Source organism: Mirounga angustirostris, unplaced genomic scaffold, assembly GCF_029215605.1.
Source record: "Mirounga angustirostris isolate CCGP_5_RB_7025 unplaced genomic scaffold, mMirAng1.0.hap1 SCAF_5, whole genome shotgun sequence".
Taxonomy (NCBI): domain Eukaryota; kingdom Metazoa; phylum Chordata; class Mammalia; order Carnivora; family Phocidae; genus Mirounga; species Mirounga angustirostris.
The window spans coordinates 159,465,572-159,491,649 of NW_026991713.1; the positions used below are offsets into that span (position 1 = coordinate 159,465,572).

A 26,078-nucleotide genomic window follows, 5' to 3' on the forward strand; every position below is an offset into this window, starting at 1 on the left:
ACCGGGTCTGACACAGAGTGAAGCCTTCCATAAATAATTCTTACTTCTTTTGCTTTCCCTCCATTATTTATTTATTTAAATACAGATTTTATTTACTTCTTTATCTTAGAGAGAGAGAGAGAGAGAGTGCATGCCCCTGGCGTGGGGCCAGAAGAGGAGGGAAAGGGGGGGGGAAAGAATCTCCAGCAGAATCCACACTGAGTGTGGAACCCAACTTGGAGCTCAGTCTCGGCACCCTCAGATCATGACCTGATGTGAAATCAGGAGTCGGACGCTGAACCAACTGGGCCACCGAGGCGCCCCTTGATTTCCCTCCATTCTGAATATTATTTGGTTCCAGCTATGTCCTAGCTGTGGGTTAGGCTGGTTCCTGCTGCCCTAGGTTACAGCCATAAAGCCCCTAAAATCGCACTAAGAAAGCCAGTTAGCCTCCCAGGACACCTAGGATTCCCTCCAGGAAAGGGAACCATCCCTTCCTCCCGTGACGGTGGTCAGCATCCTCCACAAAGGCCACTGGAAGCACAGCTGTCGTTAAACACAGTGGCTTCGTTACTCATCCTGAGGGGGAACCCACGTCATGGGGACTGTGGGGCTGATCCGTAAGAAAGAGGGTGTTAGAAAGAACTTACAGGATTTGGGCTTTGGGCGGATGTTTTTGGGAGTGTTCAAGGAAGCAGGGGTGTGCTCTGGTCTGGGTGCTGAGGCGAGGCGAGGCGAGACAGTTCTGGGATCGGGTAGCTCCATCAGTGTTTTCTAGAAGGAGGTGTGAAGAGCGTGACGGACGGTGTCATTCACAAGGAAGACACTCGCTGGTATCAGGCGGGAGAGAGGAGGATTGGCATTTGGGGGTGGGCACGACAAGCTGGTTTTTGTCTGTTTGGACAAAAGAGCAAGGGGTCCTCTTTGGTGTCCCTTCATCACCGGGGCCACGGCACCTCAAGCTGCTGTTCTGCGAGGTCATTTGCGTGCAACCGGAGAAGCACGTGGCGTCTCCTGGAGCGCCAGGCCCGCGGCGACCAGCCGTGCAGCCCGGCTCATGGTGCCAGGCCGCCTCCTCGATGTCAGCACTGCTCTTGCTTCTTTGCCAGTGGAGGGGGGAAGCCTTCAAAAGACAAATAGGTGTTTGCAGGGCAGAAGAAACTAGCCTGGCCGTGGAAGCCCAGGGCTGTGTCATCGGCACCTGACATTGGGCCAGGGAGCGGGGAGCAAGAGAGAATTCTGGGGAGGTTGTCAGAGAATGACTCGTGCGAGGACCAAGGGGTCAAGTGGGGGAGCTGACGTGCTCCGGGTTTTCGGACGGTCCCCAGGAGCCCCGTGGGAGATGCACTGCTGACAAAGAGCAGGTCTGTTCCCCTTTCCTTCCCTGTGGCCACAGCCCTGGCTCCGGTCCCTTCTCCTACCTGCTCTGTTGCAGCAGGTCCCTCTTGTTCTGCCTGCTTCTCATCCAGCTCCCTCTCCCATCCACGTGCTCCTGCTCTGGCCAGGGTGATCTTCTTGGAATCCCACATCTTCTCCTGTTACTGCGTTCCTTGAAACCTTTTGATTCCCCATCAGCCACAAGGTGAGAATCTGTACTGTGTGGCGACTCACTTTGCTTTTCCTGATCCTCTCACGGTTCCCTGGGTCTCCCGCTGCCAACTGGAAATCTGTATATCAATGTCTCTGAATTATGGCAAATCCATTCTTTCCAAAACTTCTCAAGATCCCCTTCCTGTATTCTCCTCCTCGCCACCCCCAGCCCCCCCCAACTCCGTGAATCGGGCCACTGTGTCCTTCAGTTCCCACGTGCAAAAGGGAGGAGTCCTCTTGGAACTCTGCTTTTACTTCCTTACCCCCTTGTGTGATCATTCTCCCAGACCTGTGATTTTATCTGCTAAACATCTCTGGAATCTACCTCCTTTTCTCCACCTCTGCTTTTGCCCTCTCATTCCGAGTTAAGGTCATTTGTGGTCTGCGCCATGGTTCTAGTCTGCTTACTGAGCTTCCAGGCGCTTCTACCGCCTCCAAATCCCTATCTCCCCCTGAAGCCAGAGGTTTGTGGAAGGCCCATTCGTTCATGTCACTGCCTAGTTTCCTGGCTTCTTGTTGCCGTTCGAGATAGACCCAAACGTTCCTTCTGTGTGTGCACGGCTGCTCCGTCCTTCTTCTCCAGTCTTGCTTCCCGCTCGCCTTCCCTGCTGTACTCGATCCGGTCATTCCTTCCAATGTGCCCTGTGCCCGCCGGCCTTGGGGCGGCTCGGCTGCTCCCTCTGCCCAAGATGCTCTTTCCCCCACCCGCCTTGCCTCACGAGCTCTCATCTTCCCTCAGATGACTGCAGCAGTCACTGCACATTCTTTATTGAACGCCTTCTCAGTTGCCAGAGGCTCGGTTCTTGTGCGCTTCCCGATGTGACCCAGACAGACCTCGGTGGAGCTGTTAGGAAGCCTTTCTTCCAGGGAGAGAAGCAGCCAGGAAACACAGAGGCAAGGAATCTGGCACATCAGGGGTCCTGGATGCTGTAGGAGCGTTGGAAGGGGTTGTCCTCTGAGCTGGGATGGCCAGGGACGGCCCCCTGAGGACAAGAGTGGGGAAAGCCTTGCAGGAGGTTGAGGGAGTGGGCCCTGTGCATGTCTGTGGGAACAGTGTCCCAGGCAGAGAGAAGGGCGAGTAGGAAGCCCTCCGTGGAGGGAGCTGGCCTGACTTGTTCCAGGAATGACAAGGCCAGAGTGAGGGAGAAGGGGAAGAGTAGCAGATAGGGTGTTAGGGACCTGGGATGGTGGCCACTGGGGGATTTTGAACTGAAGAATGAGGTGACCTGACTTGGGTTTTAATGGGATGAGTTCAGCTTCTCTGTTGAGAACAGCGAGGGGGGAAGCAGGGCGATGAGTTAGTAGGCTCCTGGAATATTCCAAGTCAGAGATGCTGCTGGCTTGGATCAGGATGGTAGGGGTGGAAGTGCTGAGAATCGATCCAGATTCTGGGTACGTGTTGAAGGGAGAGCTGATGGGATGTACTGACAGATGGGATGTGGGTGAGGCCGATGAGTCCAAGAAGGTGCCCAGCCTTCTGGCTCGTGTGAGATGCGGCTCCCTCCGGAGGCCCCTGACACCCTCGACAAGGTCCAGCCCCTTATCTGTTCTCTGTGCATCTCCTCTGGGGCAGTCAGTCCCGTTGCTCCGCAGACATCTCGTTTAATGTTTGTCTGCCCCGTGGGAATAGCGGTGCCGAGAGGGACCATGTGTGTCTCAGTGCCATGAGCCTTGTAGACCCCTAGTAAGTATTTCTGAGCCGGCCGAGTGATGAGGAACTGAATGGAGATGCTCATGGTTCTCTTTCCTGATGAGGGCTCCCAATTCCCATGTTCTGTTTCCCTGGTTTTGAGTGGTCTGTGTGTTTTAGAAACCAGGCCAGGGGCTGTAAGACGGAAATGGTATTGTGAGAATTGCAGAAGTTTCTCTGATGTCAGCCGCGTCGAAAAACGTCGCCCTCGACGTGCAAGTGGGTCAGAGGATCACCTCTTGGGAGAGGCAGCATTTTCTGGAGGGCCTAGGCCTTGCAGCTCACTGATGGCATCTTCCCGGCTCTGTCCAGAGTGCAGGGCTGGGATTTTGATCTGAAATATTCTGAAGGTGGGGGCTGCTGCTTTTCCTCCCCAGAGAAGACATGTCACTTGCGGATGAGAATATTCTGGTAAGGATAAATTAGCTGCCAAATTTGCCCATCAAGAAAGTCGAATAAATAATGGCTTTACTGGATTTGCGCTGCCTCCCCCCCATTTTTTCCAAAAGGGAACAAATTAATTTTTGAAAAGATCTGTGAAAAACAGTGGTCTCAGATCTAGAATACGAATTATTTTTCTTTTATGGTTAATTTTTTTTAAGGTTTTATTTTTAAGGGATCTCTCTGTACCTAACTTGGGGCTAGAGCTCATAACACCCAGATCAAGAGTCACATGCTCTTCCAACTGAGCCAGCAAGGTGCCCCTTCAGGGTTAACTTTTTAAATGACAAAAGTGAATACATATCCCCCACTCAGCCTCATTTGAATATAGTGTGCCTACAGGTTTTCATGCCTACAGTTTTTTAATGTCTGAATGTTTTTCCACAGTGGGGTTGTACTTTACGTGACGATTCTGTTTGTTATTTGGGTGGCTATGATTTTGCTATTAAGATAGGGCTGTGATGAACATCTTTGCATGTGTGTTTGAGTTTTCCCTCGAGATAGATTTCAGGGTAAAAACTTCTGCAGAATGATCCTCAGGAGTGGTTATGTCATTTTTGGTTCTCACCCATGGTAAATGAGATGCTAATCACAGAGTATTTCTCAGTCTTTTAAATTTTTTGTCAAGTGGCAGGGGAAAAATAATGCCTGTTTTCAATTTTTATCTCTCTCTCTATCTATAAATGTATGTTTTATATTTAAATTTAAATACGTATTTATTTTATATATATTTGAATTTATAGATGTAGCTCTATGTATTTATACACATACAAACATATTTCTAAAGATTTATTTGAGAGCGAACACGGGGGAAGGGCAGACGGAGACGGAGAGAGAGAATCTCAAGCCGATTGCCCACTGAGTGCAGAGCCTGAATGGGGCTGGATCCCACAACCCTAAGACCATGATCTGAGCCCAGATCAAGAGTCAGATGCTTAACCGATTGAGCCAGCCAAGTGCCCCTTACATTTATATTTTTATAATCACCTGTAATACTGAGCAATTTTAGTTGGTCCCTGTCACTGATACTTTTTTCACGGATACTTTTTTACATGAATCCTCGCTCGTTATCATTTTCCTGCTGGGTTGTTGTCTTTTTGTTTGGGTATTTATATTTTTCTTATTGATTTGTAGGAACTTTTTATAGGTCGGATAGTAGTCCTTTGCCTCTGTACTCGTTGCAGTATTTTCTCCCAAACGATTGTCTTTCGGTTTCGCTTGTACCATACATTTCAGGATACATTTCATTCTGAATCTCTGTGGTGCCCAATCTCATAGTCTAACTTTATAGCTTGTGGCTTTGGATAGTGCTTCAAAAGACCATTTTCAATCGCTGCATTTTCTTTTAGCACTTTTAGGGTTTGGGCTTCTGTTGCTTAGACCATTCATCTGTCTTTATTATTTTGTATGTTACAAGGTAGCACTTTTGTCCCTACACCATCTAGTGATGGTCTGTATCCCCCATGGATTTGAAAGAGCCCTTAAATGCTAAATTTTTATATATACTTTGACACAGACATGGGTATATCGTTCTTCACTTCCAGTTGGAATTGCTTTTTTCCTTTTGATGCCTGAACATTTTGCCTTGCGATATAACTTAGTTGTGAATTGATTGAGAGCGCCTATAGCTTGCTTCTAGAGTAAGAATAGGTTTGTACCGCTGAATAGCACCCTTTTCTTAGTTCATTTGAGCAGCTGTACTCTAGGAAGGAAGAAAAGAAAGGGACCCTGACAAAAAACATGTGTCTAAGCCTGTGAAAGCAATAGCTTTTTAGGTAGTCCTGCCATGTAGACTTCAACATACGTGTCATTGGCTGGAAGTCGTCATGTGGCCCTACCCCTAGCTGCAGGGACGTGGCGGGGGGGAGAATTTCTCACAGGGCAGATTAATACCTCGAACAAAATTGGGGCCCTCTTCGTAAGGAAGCAGGCGTAAGTGGATATTGAAAGGGGAACTCGGATTGGGGCACCTGGGTGGCTCTGTTGTTAAGCCTCTGCTTTCGGCTCAGGTCGTGATCCCAGGGTCCTGGGATCGAGCCCCGCATCGGGCTCCCTGCTCAGCGGGAAGCCTGCTTCTCCCTCTCCCACTGCCCCTGCTGTGTTCCCTCTCTAGCTGTCTCTCTCTCTCTGTCAAGTAAATAAATAAAATCTTTAAAAAAAAAAAAAAAAAGAAAGAAAGAAAGGGGAACTTGGTGGGTCAGCTCCATCTCTCATCTTTTTTTCTTTCCTTTAGAATTTCCCCAGGTAGGGGTGCCTGGGTGGTTCAGTCAGGTTGAACATCTGACTGTTGATCTCAGCTCAGGTCTCGATCTCAGGGTTGTGAGTTCAAGCTCCACATTGGGCTCCGTGCTGGGTGTGTTGCCTATTTAAAAAAAGAAACAAAGACAAGAATCTCCCCAGGTATTCTTCAGTGACAGAGGTGGGACGGCAGGGGAGAAAAGGAGATAATTTGTAAAATAAAATGCTCAGGTCTCATTGTTCAGCTTGATGAGCATTAAGAAATGTATACAGTTGACTCTTGAACAACATGGGTTGGAATTGCATGGGTCCACTTATAGGCAGATTTTTCGATAAATAGAATACAGTACTGTAAACATATTTTCTGTATGATTTTCTGAATATGTTCTTTAGTGTACTTTATTGAAGGAATACAATGTATAATAAATGTAACATACAAAATCTATGTTAATCAACCGTTTATGTTATCAGTAACGCTTCTGGTCGTCAGTAGGCAATTAGCAGGGAAGTTTTTGGGGAGTAAAAGTTAAATGACAATTTCGGACTGCACAGGGGTCAGCGCCCCTAACCCCTGGGTTGATCAAGGGCCAACTGTATATCTGTGCACCATCCCCGAAAACTGTATCTGAAACTCCAGAAGTTTCCTTTGTATGTCTTTCTAGTTAATCTCCTTACCTCCAGTGGTCATTTTCTGATTTCAGGATCTATGATAGAGTATAATTGCCTTTTCTTGTACGTCGTGTAAATGGAATCAAGCAGTATGTATCGTTTTGTCTTCTTTCACTCAGTGTGTTCTTTGCGATTTATCCATGTTGTGTGCACTTATCCAAGATACACAAAGCCAGATCCTACTACTTTAAGTGGTAAGGACAGATTTTAATCAGCAATGACTATTGTAGTCAGGAAAAGAGTCCAGCTTGAATGAAACTCAACCTTGATTTGTACAGAGGGTATTTTATGTTTTAAAGATTTTATTTATTTTTTGACACAGAGAGAGAGACAGCTAGAGAGGGAACACAAGCAGGGGGAGTGGGAGGAGGGAGAAGCAGGCTCCCTGCTCTGCAGGGAGCCCGATGTGGGGCTCAATCCCAGGACCCTGGGATCGTGACGTGAGCCAAAGGCGGAGGCTGAACAACTGAGCCACCCAGGCACCCCACCGAGGGCATTATAAAGAGAGGATGAGGGAGTCATGCCAGAGGTGAATTAAATCAGAGAAGTAAAAGATTACAAAAAGTGGGAAACGTGAAACCCCCTGGATTTACTCACTGGGAGACAGAGGCCAGACTTTTCATTGTTGGCTGAACAAACCATGGATGCCTTGAGTTTTCTCAGTAGGGACTAAGGGTGACTGGAGTCACCCTAGGGGTGGGGTCTTGAGCTGTTGTTAGGAAGTATGTTAGTGTTTGGGCGAGTCTGCATATGATAAGCCAAGGTTGAGGCCCCTTTGAGAAGAGGGCTCAGAGGAGTCAGGCTAGCGTTTGCTTAAGGAGAGAGTCTTTGTGAGTGTAAAATGGTGTGGTCCTTTGTATGTAGTGTGCATATACCACAATTTTTTCATCTGTTCATCTGATGATCAGGCATGTTGTTGTATCCAATTTTTTGGTCATTGTGAATAGGCTACAATAAACATTCTTAGAGCAGTCTTAAATTTCTCTTGAAATTGCTTAGTGGAATTGCTTAGTCACAGCGAAGGGATATATTGAACTGCTAGACTAATTTCCAAAGTGGTTTATCAGTTTACACTTCCCACCAGCAATACAGTAACACTCCAGTTGCTCAGCATCCTCGTGAACATTCTGTGTTGTCAGTGAGGGTGAAATAGCATCTCATTATGGTTTCACATTGCATTTCCCTGGTGAAGCATGATCTTAGGCACCTTTTCGTGTGTTTCTTGGGCATTCCGACATCTTTTGTGACCTGTCGAACGTTCAAGTCTTCTGCCCGTTTTTGTTGTTAATGTTGTTTTTGGTTTTGACTTATTGGAGTTTATTATATATTCTGAATAGGAATTCTTTGTCATACAGATGTATTTTAAAAATACATGTATAGGAAAATAAAAATTTTAAATACTTAGAGTAGCATCAAAGCACGTAAACTGGTTGGGGTGACTGGCTGGCCCAGTTGATGAATCATCTGTGTTTTGATCTCAGCTCAGGTCTTAAACTCAGGGTTGTGAGTTCAAGCCCTGCACTGGGCTCCATGCTGGGTGTGGAGCCTACTTACACAACAAAAACAACAACCAAAACAACCCCAAACTGGCTGGGAATAAGTCTCATGAAAGACATGAAACACCTTTACACAGAAAAGTAAAAAACTTTGTTGAGAGGAATTCAAGAAGACTGAAATAAATGGGAGCTCTGTTTTGTTCATACATCGGGGAAGATTTGATGTCCTGGAGATTTCTGTTCTCCACGCCTTGATTCATGCAAACAGTGCAATCCCAGTTAAATCCTAGCCATGTTTTTTAGAAGAAATGAACAAGTTGATTCTAAAATGTATATGGAAATGCAAAGGGTCTGGAATAGCCAAAAAAGTCTTCAAAAGAAGAACACAGTTGATGAACTTACACTGCTTCTTCTTGCTTAATTTTAAGACTTAGAGCAAAGCCACAGTAATCCAAGTCTTTGACACAAAGAGAGATCAATGAGCAGAGCAGAGAGTCCAAAAAATAGACCAAACGCAAGTACTGTCGACTGATTTTTGCCCAGAGTGTCCAGTCAGTTCAGTGGTGGAAAGGGAAGTCTTTTTAATGAATAATTCTGTGTGACCTGGACATTCAGGCGGAAAGAAAACGGACCTTGACCCCTCCCTCATTCTGACATACACACATTAATTTGGGATGAATCATAAGCCTAAATATGAAAGCGAGAACCAGCGGCGCCTGGGTGGCTCAGTCGCTTGAGTCCGACTCTTGATTTTGGCTGAGGTCATGATCTCGGGGTCATGAGATTGAGCTCCGTGTGAACCCTGTGTCAGGCTCCACGCTAAGCGAGGAGTCAGCTTGAGATTCTTTCCCTCTCCTGCTCCCCCCTGGGCGCGCTCTCTCTCAAATAAATAAATCTTAAAAAAGGAAAAAGCTAGAACCGTAAAACTTTTGTATGAAAACATGGGAAAATGTCTTGACAACCTTGAGGTAGACAAATGTTTTGTATGCAGAACACAAAAAGTTCTAATTAGAAAGGAAAAATAGATACACTAAGAGAACGAAGAGGCAAGACAGACTGGGAGAAAATATTCAGAATACGTGTTCTTAAATGTTTTATTTTTTCCAAAAGTACTTTAGCATTATTCAGATCCATGGTATCTTATTAGTGTATTCTTTATTAACTGTTTTTTTCTTTTTTCTTTTTTGTTTAAGTCAGATATGAGACATTGTACCGTGGGAAATTTCTGATTGGCTTCTCCTCCTTATTCACCCTCTGGTCAATGTTGGTTCCTTTTCCGTTCATGTCTTGCCCAGTGTTCAGGGACTCCTTGCAGTAGAGACAGTAGATTTTAGATCCTATTGATCCTTGTGAAGTAACTGGCAATTCGATGAAGCCAGAAAGCAATAGCAGTAGCTTCCTTTGGGAGGAAATGATAGCCTGTGAGTCTTAGTCAATTGAGGCCCAGTGTTGTTTTTTGTTTTTTTGTTTTAAGATTTTATTTATTTATTTATTTATTTATTTATTTATTTATTTATTTATTTATTTGAGAGAGCGAGACAGAGTGGAGGGGGGCAGGGGGAGAGGGACAAGCAGAATCTGCACTGAGCGTGGAGCCTGAACACGGGGTTCGATCTCAGGAACCTGAGGTCATGACCTGAGCCGAATCAAGCGTCAGACACTTAAACGCCTGAGCCGCCTAGGCACCCCTGTTTTTCGTGTTTTTTTGTCTTTTGTTTTTGTTTTGTTTTTCTTAGGTGATTAAACACTTAAGGCCTTGCGGATCTGCTGAGGAAAGCAACAGCGCTCACAAGAAGGGAAACAAACTCAAAGTCTGTGTAGGTACAAAGTCTGTTGCGCGTAAGACTTTGCTTCCTGCCTTCCATTTATAAGCAAGAATAAACGCAACAGGAAATAGGAACCCAAAACTGAGACTAGAGGACGTAAAAGAACAACAATAAAATTAAAAATGAGAGGTAGAGCATATCTTCAAGGCCCGTATGCAGCATGCAGTTAAAATTCCCAACTTGAAAACCGATGCTGAGAGTATTGGATTGAGTCTTGCAATTGCAGATATATACATTGTAGGTACATATATATGTACATACAGGGCACCGCATATCTATCTATCTATCTATCTATCTATCTATCTATCTATCTATCTATCTATCTATCTACATGCACTGTGTATCCCTACAGAAGCAGACACACATACACACCGACACCATATCAGCAACTGAAGTGTTGGGGGAGGGATGGAAGTCCAAGTGGGTAAGTAGGTTTGCAAAGCAATGGAATTAAGTTTCCTCCGAGGTTGCACAGCTTGAGGAAACAACCTCGACCTCTGTCTGTAAGCGGTGCCTTCCACAGAGGGTGCTTCTGAGGGCTGTACGTGTTCCTGTTTGTCCAGCGTGTGGAATAATGCCTGGCATTGTAGCCAGCACTCATGAGTGTTGATGAGAAGTGAAATGAAGCAGCCCCAGCCTGGACCCTCACTGGCTGGAAGAGCGGGGAGGGCCCCTTCCCATTCCCTCTGATGGAGAAATATCCGGTGGAGGGCATGTCACACCTTTCCTAGCAAGTTCCCACCGTTGCAGGGGACGCTCCTGCCGAAGGGGCCAAGTCAGTCAGTGCTTCTTGAATGAACTGGTGGCTGCAGCAGATCAGTGTTTCCCACGGGAGGAATGGGAGATGACTTGAGGTGGCACCCAGATAGAAGTTTTACATTTTAATAGGTATTTATTACAGGGTGTGTTAGAAGAAAATATTAGGTAGCACGTCAGACCTGGGTACTAAAAAGAAGTGAAAATTGCAGGGAACACTGGATTGAATAAACCCTGAGAAAAGGTCTTTCTAAATATGGGATCTTTTTTTTCCTTCTTTAAAGATTTTATTTCTTTATTTTGACAGAGACAGTGAGAGCGGGAACACAAGCAGGGGGAGTGGGAGAGGGAGAAGCAGGCTTCCCGCTGAGCGGGGAGCCCGACGCGGGCCTCGATCCCAGGACCCTGGGATCATGACCTGAGTCGAAGGCAGACACTTAACGACTAAGCCACCCAGGCGCCCCTAAATATGACATCTTAAGTCAAGCAGAGAAAGTCACTTATCATATGGTTTTACTTACTTGTGGAACATAAGGAATTGCGTGGACGACTTTAGGAGAAGGAAGGGAAAAATGAAGGGGGCGAGATCGGAGGGGGAGACTAACCATGAGAGACTATGGACTCTGAGAAGCAAACAGAGGGTGTTAGAGGGGAGGGATGTGGGGCGATGCGTTAGCCCGGTGATGGGTATTAAGGAGGGCACGTATTGCATGGAGCCCTGGGTGTTATACGCAAACAATGAATCATGGAACAACTACATGAAAAACTAACCGATGTACTGTATGGTGACCAGCATAGCACAATAAAGAAAAAATAAATAAAGAGATCTTTCATTCTTTGGGTTTTATTTTATCTATTTATTTGTTTAACTTTTTGAGAGCGAGAACACATGTGAACGGTGGTAGGGAGGGGAGGGGAGGGGAGAGAGAAAGATCCCAAGCAGGCTGCACGCCCAGTGCGGAGCCAGACGTGGGGCTCCATGTCAAGACTCTGAGATCACAACCTGAGCCTCAGCCAGGACTCGGTTGCCCAACAGACTGCGCCACCCAGGCGCCCAGATTCACTCTTGATGTGTCCTGCAGTCACTGTGCACCATGTTGGAGTTGTCATTATCTGTGCACGTGGACGTGCTCGGTCTTCCTCGTGGCGTGGCTGGACCGCTGCACCTGCAGCCCCTGGCTGCTTCGGTCCACGTACCATTTAAGGGCCATTTGAAGAAGGAGCGCAAATCCCGATTGCTATTCCAGAACCATCCGTTGAGACCTTCTGACGAGATCAAGAAAGACAGAGGAACACAGCCTACACCTGGAGGGTCGGGAGCTTGGAAAGCAATCTCAGAGCCGGTGATGGCGATCTCTTCAGAAACTCAGCCTCGCCAGTGCCCTTGGCGGCTCGAAGGTCAGTGTTGTGTGGCAACTCACAGATCTCCTGAAAGGGAAGACTTGACCAACTCATGTCACTCATCCTTTCCCTTTTGTTCTGTCCCAAAAGTCTAAAAGGGCTTTTTCATAAACATGAAATGAGAATTGTAAGCAATAAGAAAGACATGGACTAACTGGCAGTGTTTCTTTTTTCTTTTTTCAGTCTTACAATTGATGGTGTCTTAGAATGAAATATGGCCTATGGTTAGTTTAGAAAAATTATAAAACAGAGAGAAATGAAAACACATACAGCCCAGAAATCTCTGAGCTTTCACCTGTTTCTCTGCTGTTCTTCAACCTCCCTGTATACCTTCTGCTACTGGAACATTCCGAGGCGCTTCCTGCCCCCATGCTGTTGTCCTTCATCTGGCATAAGCTCTGACTTCTCTGTGTCTCTGTCGCTGTGTCTTCCCGGGTTCCCCACTGTATCCCCAGTGCCTGGCACTTAGCAGACACTCAACAAGTATTGCTTGACTGGATCAAGAGTGTTAAACTGAGGGCGAGCACAGAAGCTGCTCCTTGTCATCCAGGAGAGGGCAGTAGGAAGGACAGGGAGGAGCTCCTAGAGGAAGGCGGCTTGGTCAGCTTTTCAGCAGGTAGAGCTGCTCAGCGGGGGAGCGAGTGCCTCCGTGGTGGGGCGTGCTCAGGCAGTAGCTCGGTGTTGTTGAAGGGTGCTTGCCCTGCATGTCAGGGTCGACCAGGTCATTTGGAAGGCCCCTTCCAACCAGACATCCATGTTTGCGGACTCTTCTCCCGGGTCTGTGGTTCTTTCTCGACTGCAGATAGGGCTTTTACCACTGGATGGCACCAGATGAAGGCTGTGAGGACAGTGCTCATCCAACCACCCACAGTGAGAACACAGTTTTTTCTCTTTTCATTATGGAAGTTTCGTTGATCTGTACAATGTTATGTCAGTTTCAGGTGTGCAGCATCGTGATTCGACAAGTTTGTTCATTACTCAGCACTCACCACGATTAAGTATAGTCACCATCTGTCACGGTACAGTTGTTATGACAATATTCTTGGACTATATTCCGGATGTTGTACTTTTCATCTTTGTGAGTTATTTATATAAGTGGAAGCTTGTAACTCTGAATTCCTTTGACCAATTTCGCCCCCCCCCTTTCCGTCTGGCAACCATCAGTTTGCTCTCGGTGTTTAAGGGTCTATTTTTTTTGTTGGTGTAGAGAACAGATTTTTCATGGCACTTATACCCCAAACACACACTTCAACAACTTCACAGAAACAGTCTTTAACTCGTACAGTATGTAACGCATACTGATTTTTTCTAGTTTACTCTAGCTGACTGCATTTTCTAAGACGGGGATTTGCAAACTATTACACTGATTTTATGACACGGATGGGTCACAATCCACTGTTTGAAAAGCACTGTTTTAGACAACGCAGCCTGTTCAGCCTTGTAAAACTCTGTGGGTCAGTTTTCCTTGACAGTCTGGGCTGTAGCAAGTTGTGTCCCTTAGTGAGTACTTGGTGTGTTTCTGTGTTGAGCTGCTGCCTTGAGCAGCAGTAGGTATGTGCTTCCTTATGGGTGTCTGTGGATGTGGGAATATGGACGTGGGAGATGGCGGGGGGCGTGTTTGTACAGGATTAGCACCTACTGTAGTCCAGGCAGCGGTAAGCCTTGTCAGTGGATATGAAGAGAAGATATATTATCTGTCTGCTTCTGGGAGCTCAGAACCCAGCTGGGTGACATCACATACACATACACACACACACACGAGCGTGCACACCCCCCCCCACACCCCCTACCCCTTTCAGCTTACTCATCAAGCAAATGGAAATGAACTGATGCGCTCAGAATACCACTTAGGACATTTCAGGGTGTAACAGAAGACCAACTCCATTTGGTTTATTTATTACTTTTTTTAATGTAAATTCAATTAGCCAACTTACAGTACATCATTAGATTCAGATGTCGTGTTCAGTAGTTTGTCAGTTTCATATAACACCCAGTGCTCATCACATCACATGCCCTCCTTAGTGCCCATCACCGAATTACTCCATCCCCCCACCCACCACCCCTCCAGCAACCCTCCCGTTTGTTTGCTAGAGTTAAGAGTCTCTTACGGTTTTTCTCCATCGCTGATGACTTCCCATTCTGTTTTCCTTCCCTTCCCCTACAGTCCTCTGCCCTGTTTCTTATATTGCACATATGAGTGAAACCATTTGATATTTGACTTTCTCGGATTGACTTATTTCGCTCAGCATAATACCCTCCAGTTCCATCCGTGTGCATGTAAATGGTAAGTATTCATCTTGTCTGTTGGCTGGGTAATAGTCCATTGTGTGTATGTGTGTGTATATATACACACATATATATATGTGTATATATATACACACACATACACACACACACATATATATATATACCACATCTTCTTTATCCATTCATCTGATAAGACATTTGCAAATATCTTCTCCCATTCCGTAGGTTGCCTTTTAGTTTTGCGGACCTTTTCCTTTGCTGTGCAGAAGCTTTTTCTCTTGATGAAGTTGCAATAGTTCATTTTTGCTTTTGCTCCCTCGCCTTTGTAGATGTATGTAGCAAGTAGTCGCTGCGGTTGAGGTCGAAGAACTTCCTGCCTGTGTTCTCCTCTAGGATTTTGATGGATTCCTGTCTCACAGTAAGGTCTTCCATCCATCTTGAGTTTATCTTTGTGTATGGTGCCAAAAAATGGTCCCGTTTTATTCTTCTACATGTGGCTGTCCAGTTTTCCCAGTACCATTTATTGAAGAGACTGTCCTTTTTCCACTGGATATTCTTTCCTGCTTTGTCGAAGATTAGTTGACCATAGAGTTGAGGGTCCATTTCTGGGTTCTGTCTTCTGTTCCGTTGATCCATGTGTCTGTTTTTGTGCCAGAACCATACTGTCTTGATGATTACAGCTTTGTACTCTAGCTTGAAGTCTGGCATTGTGATGCCACTAGCTTTGGTTTTCGTTATCAACATTCCTCTGGCCATTCGGGGTCTTCTCTGGTTCCATACACATTTTAGGATGATTTGTTACAGTCTGTGAAAAAAGTTGATGGTATTTTGATGGGGATCTCATCGAATGGTTCGATTACTCTGTGTAGACATTTTAACAGTGTTTTTCCAATCCATGAGCATGGAACGTTGTTTCATTTCTTTGTGTCTTCCTCAATTTCTTTGCTAAGTGTTGTGTAGTTTTTGGAGTACAGATCCTTTACGTCTTTGGTTAGGTTTATTCTTAGGTATCTTATGGGTTTCAGTGCATTTGTAAATGGGATCGATTCCTTCATTTCTCGTTCTTCTGTCTCATTGTTAGTGTATGGAAATGCAACTCATTTCTGTGCATTGATTTTATATCCTGCTGAATTCTTGTATGAGTTCTAGCAATTTTGGGGTGGTGTTTTGGGTTTTCCACATAAAGTATCATGTCATCTGCAAAGAGTGAGAGTTTGACTTCTTTGCTCAGTCGGATGCCTTTGATTTCTTTTTTGTTGTTTTCTGATTGCTGAGGCTAGGACTTCTCTAGTTGAAGAACTGCGGTGAGAGTGGGCCTCCCTGTCATGTTCCTGACCTTAGAGGAAAAGGTCTCCGTGTTTCCCCATTGAGAATGATATTCGCTGTGGGCTTTTCATAGATGGGTTTTATGTTATTGAGGTATATCCCCTCTACCCCTATACTGTGGAGAGTTTTAATCAAGAAAGGATGCTGCATTTTGTCCGGTGCTTTTTCTGCATCCGTTGAGAGGATCATACGGATCTTGACCTTTCTTTTATTAATGTGAAGTATCACATTGATTTGATTTGCGAATGTGGAACCACCCTTAGAGCCCAGGAATAAATCCCACTTCGTCACGGTGAATACTCCTTTTAATGTGCTGTTGGATCCTATGCGCTAGTATTGTGCTGAGAATTTTTGCATCCATGGGGTCTTTGTCTGTTTTTGGGATCAAGGTCATGCTGGCCTTAGAGAACAAGTTTGGAAGTTTTCCTTCCATTTCTGTTTTTTGAAACAGCCTCAGAAGAATAGGTATTAGTTTTTCTTTGAATGTTTGGTGGAATGCCCCTGGGAAGCCATGTGGCCCTGGACTCTTGTGTGTTGGTAGATTTTTTGATCACTGCTTCAGTTTCCTTGCTGGTTATGGGTCTGTTCAGGTTTTGTATTTCTTCCTGATTCAGTTTTGGTGGCTTACAAGTTTCCAGGAACGCATCCATTTCTTTCAGGTGACCTCATTTGTTGTCCTATAGTTGCTGTGTGTGTTCTTAAGATGGTTTGTGTTTCTTTGGTGTTGGTTGTGATCTCTCCTCTTTCATTCATGACATTATTATTTTGGGTCCTTTCCCCTTTCTTTTGGATAAGTGTGGCTTGAGGTTCATCAAGCTTATTAATAATTTCAAAGAACCGGCTCCTGGTTTCATTGATTGTTCTACTGTTCTTCTGGTTTCTATTTCATTGTTTTCTGCTCTAATCTCTATAATTTCTCTTCTCCTGCTTGGTTTCGGCTTTAGTTGCTGTTCATTCTCCGGCTCCTTTGGGCGTAAGGTTAGCTTGTGTATTGGAGACTTTCTGATTTTTTGAGGAAAGCTTGTATTGCTATGTACTTTCCTCTTAGGACCGCCTTTGCTGGATCCCAAAGGTTTTGAACGGCTGTGTTTTCAGTTTCATTCATTTCCATGAAATCTTTAATTCTTCTTTGATTTCCTGGTTGATGCATTCATTCTTTCGTAGGATGCTCTTTAGCCTCCGAGTGTTTGAGTTCCTTCCCTATTTCCTGTTGTGACTGAGTTCCTGTTTCAAAGCATAGTGGTCTGAAAAGAGGCAGGGAATAATCCCAATCTTTTGGTATCGGTTGAGACCTGATTTGTGCCCCGGTATGGGATCTCTTCTGGAGAATGTTCCATGTGCCCTGTAGAAGAATGTGTATTCTGTTGCTTTAGGATGGCATGCTGTGATGTACCTGTGAAGTCCATCTGGTCCAGTGTGTCATTCAGAGCCCTTGTTTCCTTGTTGATCATCTGCTTAGATGATCTGTGCATTGCTGGGAGTGGGGTGTTGAAGTCCCCTACAGTTATTGTATGATTCTCGTCGTGTTTCCTTCATTTGGTTCTTAATTGGTTTATGTAATTGGCTGCTCAAGTTAGGAGCATATATATTTATAATTGTTAGATCTTCTCGTTGGGTAGGCCCTTGAAGTATGATATAGCATCCTTCTTCATCCCCTAATACAGTCTTTGGTTTAAAATCTAATTTGTCTGATAGGAGGATTGCTACCCCAGCTTTCTTTTGAGGTCCATTCGCGTGATCAATGGATCTCTACCCCCTCACTTTCGATCTGGAGGTGTCTTTAGTTCTACAATGAGTCTCTTGTAGATAGCATATGGATGGGTCTTGCTTTTTTATGCAGTCGGATACCCTGTGTCTTTTTTTTTTTTTTAAATGATGACTTTTTTTTTGAAGATTTTATTTATTCATTTGAGACACAGAGATACAGGGAGAGAGAGAGAGAGCGAGAGAGAGCATGAGCAGGGAGAGAGGCAGAGGGAGAGGGGGAGAAGCAGGCTCCCCGCTGAGCCAGGAGCCCGATGCGGGGCTCGATCCCAGGACCCTGGGATCATGACCTGAGCCGAAGCCAGACGCTTAACCATCTGAGCCCCCCAGGCGCCCCTACCCTGTGTCTTTTGATTGGAGCATTTAGCCCATTTAGATTCCGAGTAACTATTGAGAGAGATGAGTTTAGTACCGTTGTATTACCTGTATAGTCCCTGTTTCTGTAGATCTTTTTCTTTCTGGTCCAGTGTTACTTTTGGGCTCTCTCTTGGCATAGAGGATCCCTTTTAGTATTTCTTTCTTTCTTTTTTTTTTTTTTAAGATTTTATTTATTTGACAGAGAGAGACACAGCGAGAGAGGGAACACAAGCAGGGGGAGTAGGAGAGGAAGAAGCAGGCTTCCCGCGGAGCAGGGAGCCCAGTGCGGGGCTCGATCCCAGGACCCTGGGATCATGACCTGATCTGAAGGCAGATGCTTAGCCGACTGAGCCACCCAAGCGTCCCCCCCTTTAGTATTTCTTGCAGGGCTCGTTTAGTGGTCCCATAGTCTTTCAGTTTCTATTTGTCCAGGAAGCCCTTTAGCTCTCCTTCCATTCTGAATGACAGCCTTGCTGGAGAAAGTATTCTTGGCTGTATGTTTTTCTCATTTAGTACCCTGAATAGATGATGTCAGCCCTTTCTGGCCTCCCAGATCTCTGTGGATAGGTCTGCTGCCAGCCTAATGTTCCTACCCGTCTAGGTCAGGAACCTCTTGTCTTGAGATGCTTTCCGGATTTTCTCTTTATTTCTGAAATTTGCAAGCTTCGCTACTGTATGTCAGGGTGCTGATATATTTTTATTGATTTGGAAACGGGTTCTCTCTACCTCTTGAACTTGTATGCCTGTATCCTTCCCCAGATTAGGAAAGTTCTCAGCTATGATTTGTTCATATATACCTTCTGTCCCTCTTTCTCTCTCTCTCTTTCTCCTCAGGGCCTGCAGTAACTCCTCAGCGGGGAGTCTGCTTGCTTCAGGATTTTTCTTTCCCTCTGCCCCTTCCCCCGCTCACTCTCTAAAATAAATAAATCTTTCAAAACAAAAGGAAGAGATCGAAGGAGGGAGGCAAGATGGTGGCACGGTAGGGGAGCTCGTTTCATCTGGTCCCTTGAATGTAGCTAGATAACTATCAAATCATCCTGGACACCTCTGAATTCAACCTGAGATGTAAGGAAGGAATTGCTGGAATTCTACTAATAGACAAGTGACCACTTTTTGCAAAGTAAGAGGTGCGGAGAAGTGAATCTGCGGGGATATATGGGAAGATCCTCTGCGGGGAGAGGGAGCCTGTGTAAGCCGGCCACAGGCAAGTGATACAGCCCCAGAGCGCAAAATCAGAACCTTTAGAAATCTTCTCCGCTAAGAGATAGCCCTGCCTGAAAGGTGCTCTGGTGGCAAGGTGGGGCAGCATCCAAGGTGGGACAGTGTGACCTCAGGATCCCTGGGGTCACAGGAAGAACAGGGGTGCTTGAGCCGGCAGAGTTCCCAGGCACTGGAGTGGGGAAACTGGTTAGGGTCAGGGAGCAGGGGGGGTTCTCAACTCAGTTTGCCATAAACCACGAACCACGGCTCATCTGGGTGACAGCTATTGTATGCGGGTCCTGCACAGGGCAGACAAGGCGGCGCCCCTCTGCCTTCTCCCAGGAGGATCGGTGCAGGCCCTCACCACAGGAGCCTGCAGACTTTGGCACACACAAAACTGAAGACCGCTTATCCCTGACAGTTTACTGAAGAGAGGGGACCTCGATCTTTTCGCTCCGGGCTTTGAAATCGGGGCGTGGCCATTTTTCTTTTCATCCTCTCAAGTGGCCCAGAGAGCCTTCGGGGAATAGAATCACATAGAGCAACTACAAGCAGTTTACACTGAGCCCGCCCCCCCCCCCCCCCCTGCAAGGGGGGGTACAACTCCCCCCAGGCCAAGACACCTGAGGGTCAGCACAGCAGGCCACTCCCCGAGCAAAGCAGCTGGAAGAACAGGGGAAGAAGTTTAGGAGCCCACAGGAGTGCAAAACTCCAGCACTAGGGGAAAACAGTAAATTGAATTCAAAGGTTATTTCATGATTCGTTTATCTTGCAGTTTAAAATTTTCCTTTTCTTTTTTTCTTCCCAACTAGTTTCTTATTTTATCAACTCTTTCATTTTAAGTCGTTTTTGATTGTCATTTTCTACATTTCCATTTTTTAGAGATAGTCTTCAGTTTTGCTTCCTTCTGCTACATTCAATTTTATGTCTGTATATATGTAACCTTGGTGATTTTACACTTCTGGGATTTAGTGTCTTTTAACAAACAGGCCAAAATACACCCAGGATTTCATGGAGGTTTGACCACCTGGGAGATAATATTCTCTCTTCTCCCACCCCCCAGCCACCCCCCACATTTCTTTTTTCTTCTCTTTTTTGGTTTCTGACCTCTTCGGATTTGACTAGTGTGTATTTGCTTGCGTCGTGGTTGATATTTTTTATGTTGCTCTCTTGTTCCTCCATTCTTCTCTGGGCAAAAGGAATAGAAGGAGGAATTCACAACAAAAGAAAGAACCGGAGGATGTACTCTCTGCCATAGATCTAATTGATATGGACACAATTGAGCTGAGCCTAAACCAAGAGTTGGCCGTTCAACTGACTGAGCCACCCAGCTGCCCCTCCATTTGGTTGAAATGGTAAAGACATTTATTAATTCACATGAGGGGCATTTATTAATTCACATTATCCGATGAGGGGCAGAGCAGGCTATAGGCCCACAGGGGCTTCGCATGGTTTTAGGGATGCAGTGTCCTTCCAGTACTTCTCCTTGTCCTAAGGCTGGTTCCCTCAACGGTTGTCAGAAGCCCTTCAGTGGTAATCTGGGCTTCAGCTCCCTGGTTTAGAACACTGAAAGTTTGGTTCCTTGTAGTGTAGACCGGGGAGAGTTTAGGCTACCATAGCATTTTCCAGGTTATAGTGTAGACCAGAAAGTGAAGGCTACTATAACATTTTCTAGGTTGTGGCTGTTGTGTTTCTTTGTTCCTGGTTTTCCCACTAGGACTTGCTTAAAGGGTGTGGAAGGACCGGTTCCTAATCCAGAGCCGGGGGAAATACTTAGGTAGTCGTTCGTGAGTTTTCCGGAACGATCCTGGATCTCCTTTCCTATGGACACAGAACTTCCGGTCGAGCAGAGTTCTCTGACTGGCTCTCACCCGTGGGTTTGCTGAGGGAATAAGTGGTGGCAGGTTTTCTAGGTGAGGGATGAGGTGAGGTTCTGTGCTGTCTAGGGTCTTGGGGAAGGAGGTAGGCGCACGAGTAAAGAAAGGGAAGAAATGGCTGCCGTGGGGACGGTGACGGGCCATGTGTGCGAGCACCAAGACGGATGGCTGAGTCTGCCGACATTTGTAATGGAGTACCAGACGTGCCTCTGTTGGCCTTTTGAGGTAGATGAGCTTTTAGGGATTCACTCTTCAAAAGAGGGAGTTCCAGTGTTCATTCTCTCCAGTGGCGAATGGAAGTGCTCATTTCCCAACATCCTCACCAGCACGGTGTATTAGAAACCTTTTCATCGTGGTTAATCTGATATGTGAAAGATGGTGTCTTCAGTAATGTTACTGTATAATTTTTTTTACCGATTTTCTTTCTTTATTTGACAGAGAGAGACACAGTGAGAGATGGAACACAAGCAGGCTTCCCGAGGAGCAGGGAGCCCGAAGTGGGGCTCGAACCCAGGACCCTGGGATCATGACCTGAGCCAAAGGCAGAGGCTTAACGACTGAGCCACCCGGGTGCCCCCGTCATTTTATTTTATATTCCTCTTATTTTGGGGGGTGAAGTTGAAGATCGTTTTTATATGTTTAAGAGCCATTTATATTATCTTTTACAGTGAACTGTCTGGTCAAGTAAGGAATTCCTTTCTTGACCTTAGTAAAATGATAGTAACACTGTTAGGCTCTGAAGTCCTTTCTATCAAGGCAGTGAAGGGATTTGAGATGGGAGGGTGACTTAGTCAGATTGAGAAAGTGACCAAATGACCACAGTCCTTGGGCATGCAGGGAATCCTCACCCTAAAGATGGAGCCTATGGGTAGATTCTGTAAGAAATGGAAAGAAAGTGCAAAGTGGTGGTTCCTGAGAATAAGGACATGGACCTTACTTGGAGCTGAGGGTGAACCCAGGCATCAGGGAGATGGGGCCAGGCCTGGCTAAGAGGCCTGAAATCCTCTCTCCCAGGCTCCTGAGGCAGCTTTCCTAACCAGGGCTACAGAGGTGGGAACCCAAGTTGGGGCCCTGGGAGCTAGACGCCCCAGGCAGGGTGTCAGCCGGCCTTCCTTCCTTCTTCCTCTGCATGGGCTGGCATCTCCAGACCGGACCCCCTAGGAGAGGGCTTCCCAGGCAACATGTGGTGAGCATCTTTAAAGTTTTGTTCCAATAATCTCTCTGTTGTGGACGATATTCTATAACATACATGAAAAATGATTTCCTAGAAAGATAAAATGCAAGAGACACATCAAATAGAAGCTCAAGTTATTTATGAGGAGAATCAATAGACGTAGAATTCCTATGTCACATTGCAGTAAGTTTCTAAATGCTACTGAAATTTTGTTCTTAAAGTAGTTATACTTTAAGCAACAGGGCTTTAGAACAGATATTATCTTCCATTTCCCCCACTTAGAACAGATACTGTTTTCCATTTTCCCCCCTTTTATTCCTCATCGCCTTCACTCCAGCTCCCCAACCCACAGCTGAACCAGTCCATTTATTCGGCAACGTTTGCTCATGCCTTCCCCTCCCGCAGACGGTCTATGAGGCCACTTTATAAACAGGGGCTCTTACCCACACAGGATGGAGAGGAAGGGAACGTGGTGGAAATACGGCTTTTCTTTTCTTTTTTTTTTTTTTTTTTTGCTTTGACATTTATCTGCCCCATTTCCTGACCCCAGAATCTTATTTTCGTCATGATCTCGCATTGTTGAGTTTTCACAGAGTCTTGAGAGGCTTACACCTAACCAAGAGAAAGTACATTTCCAAGAGGAACATTTAGATCTGATTTTTCATGTAAAACCCTTGTCTTTCTTATGTAAAATTATGGGACTTTTTTTTTTTTTAAGATGGTTAATTCCACCATCAAGTAGATTGTACTTACTTGAGTTCAAACAGCTTTTTAAAAAAAAAAAACTGGGTGTTACACGCAAATCATGAATCATGGAACGCTGTATCAAAAACTACTGAAGCACTATATGGTGATTAACATAACCGAAAACAAAAAACAAGAGAATGTGAAAGTCACTCTTTCTCCCATGAAGTCCACAGATAAACCGCTGACCCCAAAGAAGAGCAGAAGAGTCCTCATTGGCTCTTCTCCTGGGCTGGGCTCTGCAGGGATGATTTCCAACCTGACTGAGCGATAGCTTGTCTCTGTCTCTCGGGATATTTTGCTCGAGTCCATGGCATCAGCCAGCTGCTGAAGGCATTTCTACGGAAGACAGAATGTCATTATCAAATTCTAAATCTTGGGGCTGGGGTAGATACCACCTTCTGGAGATTAAAGGTAAATGAAAATTCCCCTTCTTCTTTCCCGAATTGTTTCATTCGTGAAGGTGCCCGCCTGGTTCAAAAATGTTAAAAATATATTCAGAAGGAATGCAGTGACTGCCTGTCTCGCGCCCCTGTCCCCAGCTGCTTGCACCTGCTGCCACCCTCAGCCACATACGTGATGTCCCCAGGGCCTCGCTGAAGGATAGGTGCCTGGCTTCCCATCCTTTGCTGTTGCAACAGGGGTTATGATAAAAAAAAGTCCTTGTAGACATGTCCTCAGCACGTGTGGAAGAGCCCTGCCAGTGGAATTGTGAGACCCAGAGCCCCTGCATCTGCCATATTGACGATAAGGAAGAGGTTTCCTTTTTTATTATGTTATGTTACTCACCATTCATTACACCATTAGTTTTTGATGTAGCGTTCCGTGATTCATTGTTTGTGCATCACACCCAGTGCTCCGTGCAGAACGTGCCTTCCCCAATATCCATCACCAGGCTACACCATCCTCTCACCTCGCTCTCCTCTAGAACCCTCAGTTTGTTTTTCAGAGTCCATAGTCTCTCATGGTTCATCTCCCCCTCCCATTTCCCCACCTTCATTCTTCCCCTCCTGCTATCTTCTTTTTTTTTTTAACATATAATGTATTATTTCTTTCAGACGTACAGATCTGTGATGCAACAGTCTTACACAATTCACAGCGCTCACCATAGCACATACCCTCCCCAATGCCTTATCACCCAGCCACCCCATCCCTCCCACCCCCCACCACTCCAGCAACCCTGAGTTTGTTTCCTGAGATTAAGAATTCTTCGTATCAGTGAGGTCATACGATACATGTCTTTCTCTGATTGACTGATTTCGCTCAGCATAACACCCTCCAGTTCCATCCATGTCTGATAACGATGATTTTATGGTCGTCATGACAGTGTCCTCGGTACGGTTTGAGGATGTGCAAGGCTGGGTGATGGTGATATGAAACAAAGGCCTTTTGTAGCTGTTCCCTGATTTGGTCCCTCACCTGCTCTGTTAGGGGGCAAGAACAGGTGTATGTAACTACGCTCATTGACGGGAAAGGCGACGGGTCTGGTTAGTGGCAGAACCAGGACAATAGGACTGCAGCTCCTGCAAGTCCGGGTTCCTTCCCTGTTCTCTACACAGGGCCTTGTGCTTGTTCAGGGGAATCTTTGCGGTCTGTCGATTCACGGTGTGTGTGTACCTCAGGCCCCACGTCTGTGTCCCGTGTCATAAGTCATAAAGGCACAGCCACGGCGCTTACTAGGGCAGGTCCTGCTGGGAGAGTCTCCCGTGTATGTATTTCCTCAGGAATCCTCACAACCCCGTGAGGTGCTATCACTTTCTCTACTGTGCAGACGAGGAACGCTTGGCCCGGGGAGGTGAGTGACTTCCAGCGCCTCACAGCAGACACGTGGTGGAGCTGGGATCGGAAGCCCATTCCCCGGCTCCAGAGTGCCGGCCCTTTCCCCCCACCGTGCTCTCCTCTCACAGAAAAAGTAGTAGTACCACAAGCTGGTGCTCGCCCTCACAGTGTGGGGTGCTTTGTGATATTTGCTCTTGTATCCTATTTGATCCCCTAAATGCTGGTTCCCCCCCCGCCCCCCCCCCACAGTGGTTTCCTGACCCTCCCTAATCTGTCTCAGTCTGGGTTTTGGAAAAGTCTGTTAGGTTCTACTTCCCCAGCACCTCTCAGTGCGTCCCCACCTCTCAGTGTCCATCCCCGTGGCGGCTGCCCCAGTTCAGGCTCCCCATGACTTCTTCCCTGGACCTTCTTCCTGGATGGCTGTGAGATCCTCCTAACTTTTGTCCTCCGTCCGTTCTCCATGCGGAGACCAAAGTCACCTAAAAAATACATTTCTGACCATAGTGTTCGTAATTTAAGGCGCTAAGTCCACCTTTGCTGTTTGGGGCCTAGTGTTCAGTCCATGAAGATGGTCGGTCAATGTATGAGGGAATGCAGAATTAGAAAACGTACTGTGTATTTGTCCTCAGGATGAAGATCTTCTCCCAGGTAAGTATTCTGAGGTCGACTTTCCAATGATAGTCACGAGAAAGCCGCACAGCACCACCGAACCTCACTGTGGGGTTGCTCACAAGGTCCTCGATCTTGGGACGAGCACGTGGCCCTGCAATGCTCTATGAATGGAGAACACACAGGATGGACGTGCCATGCACACACGTGCTTTGGTCAGACTGAACTCCCCTTTTGACCCCACTATTGGGGAAAAAAAGAAGCAAAAGCTGTGGAAAACTCACACTTTCATATGTCTGCCAGCCTAAAGAGTAGGTCCAGTACAGCCACCTGCCCCAAAGACGTTGAAAGATGTGCCCCAGATAACGGGGCACATGACAGTCACCTGCAGGAGCTCTCAGAACCACCCGTCGTTCCTGTTGCAGCAGCCTGATGGTCTACCAATTCCGGTCTGTTCTGTCATTTCATAATCGATCATGTTTCCTGTCAAGCATTAAAGCAGCCCCAAAGAAACCTGGAGAAGAATCGGCTCCCAAATCCAAAGGGAGAAAGGCTTTTTCAAAAGCTATTCAAAATTAAACTAAAAGTCGTCCCAAGGCGTTTCCACAATTCTTTCCTCGCAGTTCCCAATTTCTCAATGTCAAGGTCTTGGGCAGTCCGGTCCACAGGGGCCCGGCTTTGGAGACAGCGGCACCTCTACAGTGCCTGGATGGACGCCCGAACCTCGTAGGCGGATCCGATGGGCTCTGATGGCCCCTTACTTATTTAGTGCCATGAGGCACTGGGAGGTGGAGGGTCTGCAGCGGCGGGGCGACCCGGAAAGCCTGAGGCCATCGCCCGCAGAGCACAGCGTCCGCTCGGCCTGGGGCTCACTGGTTCCCGGAGTTTTCAGCCAGGGCAAAGCCCGGGGGAGGG

General features: G+C 46.3%; 1 protein-coding gene across 14 annotated transcripts in view; it reads left to right on the plus strand.

Annotated features, from left to right (window-relative positions):
- The window catches only part of LOC135364561 (thyroid receptor-interacting protein 11-like), a 66,127-nt gene extending 44,538 nt beyond the window's left edge, over positions 1–21,589 (plus strand). For 8 of the 14 annotated variants that reach the window (XM_064592842.1, XM_064592843.1, XM_064592845.1 and 5 more), the window contains one exon: positions 21,296–21,589. The gene's annotated coding sequence lies outside the window, so the exon portion shown is untranslated. Of the gene's footprint in view, positions 1–11,932; positions 12,084–14,250; positions 14,371–20,179; positions 20,336–21,295 lie in introns of all 14 variants that reach the window. The other 6 variants (XM_064592835.1, XM_064592837.1, XM_064592838.1 and 3 more) reach the window with 6 other exon arrangements.
- Positions 21,590–26,078: the final 4,489 nt, after the last annotated feature.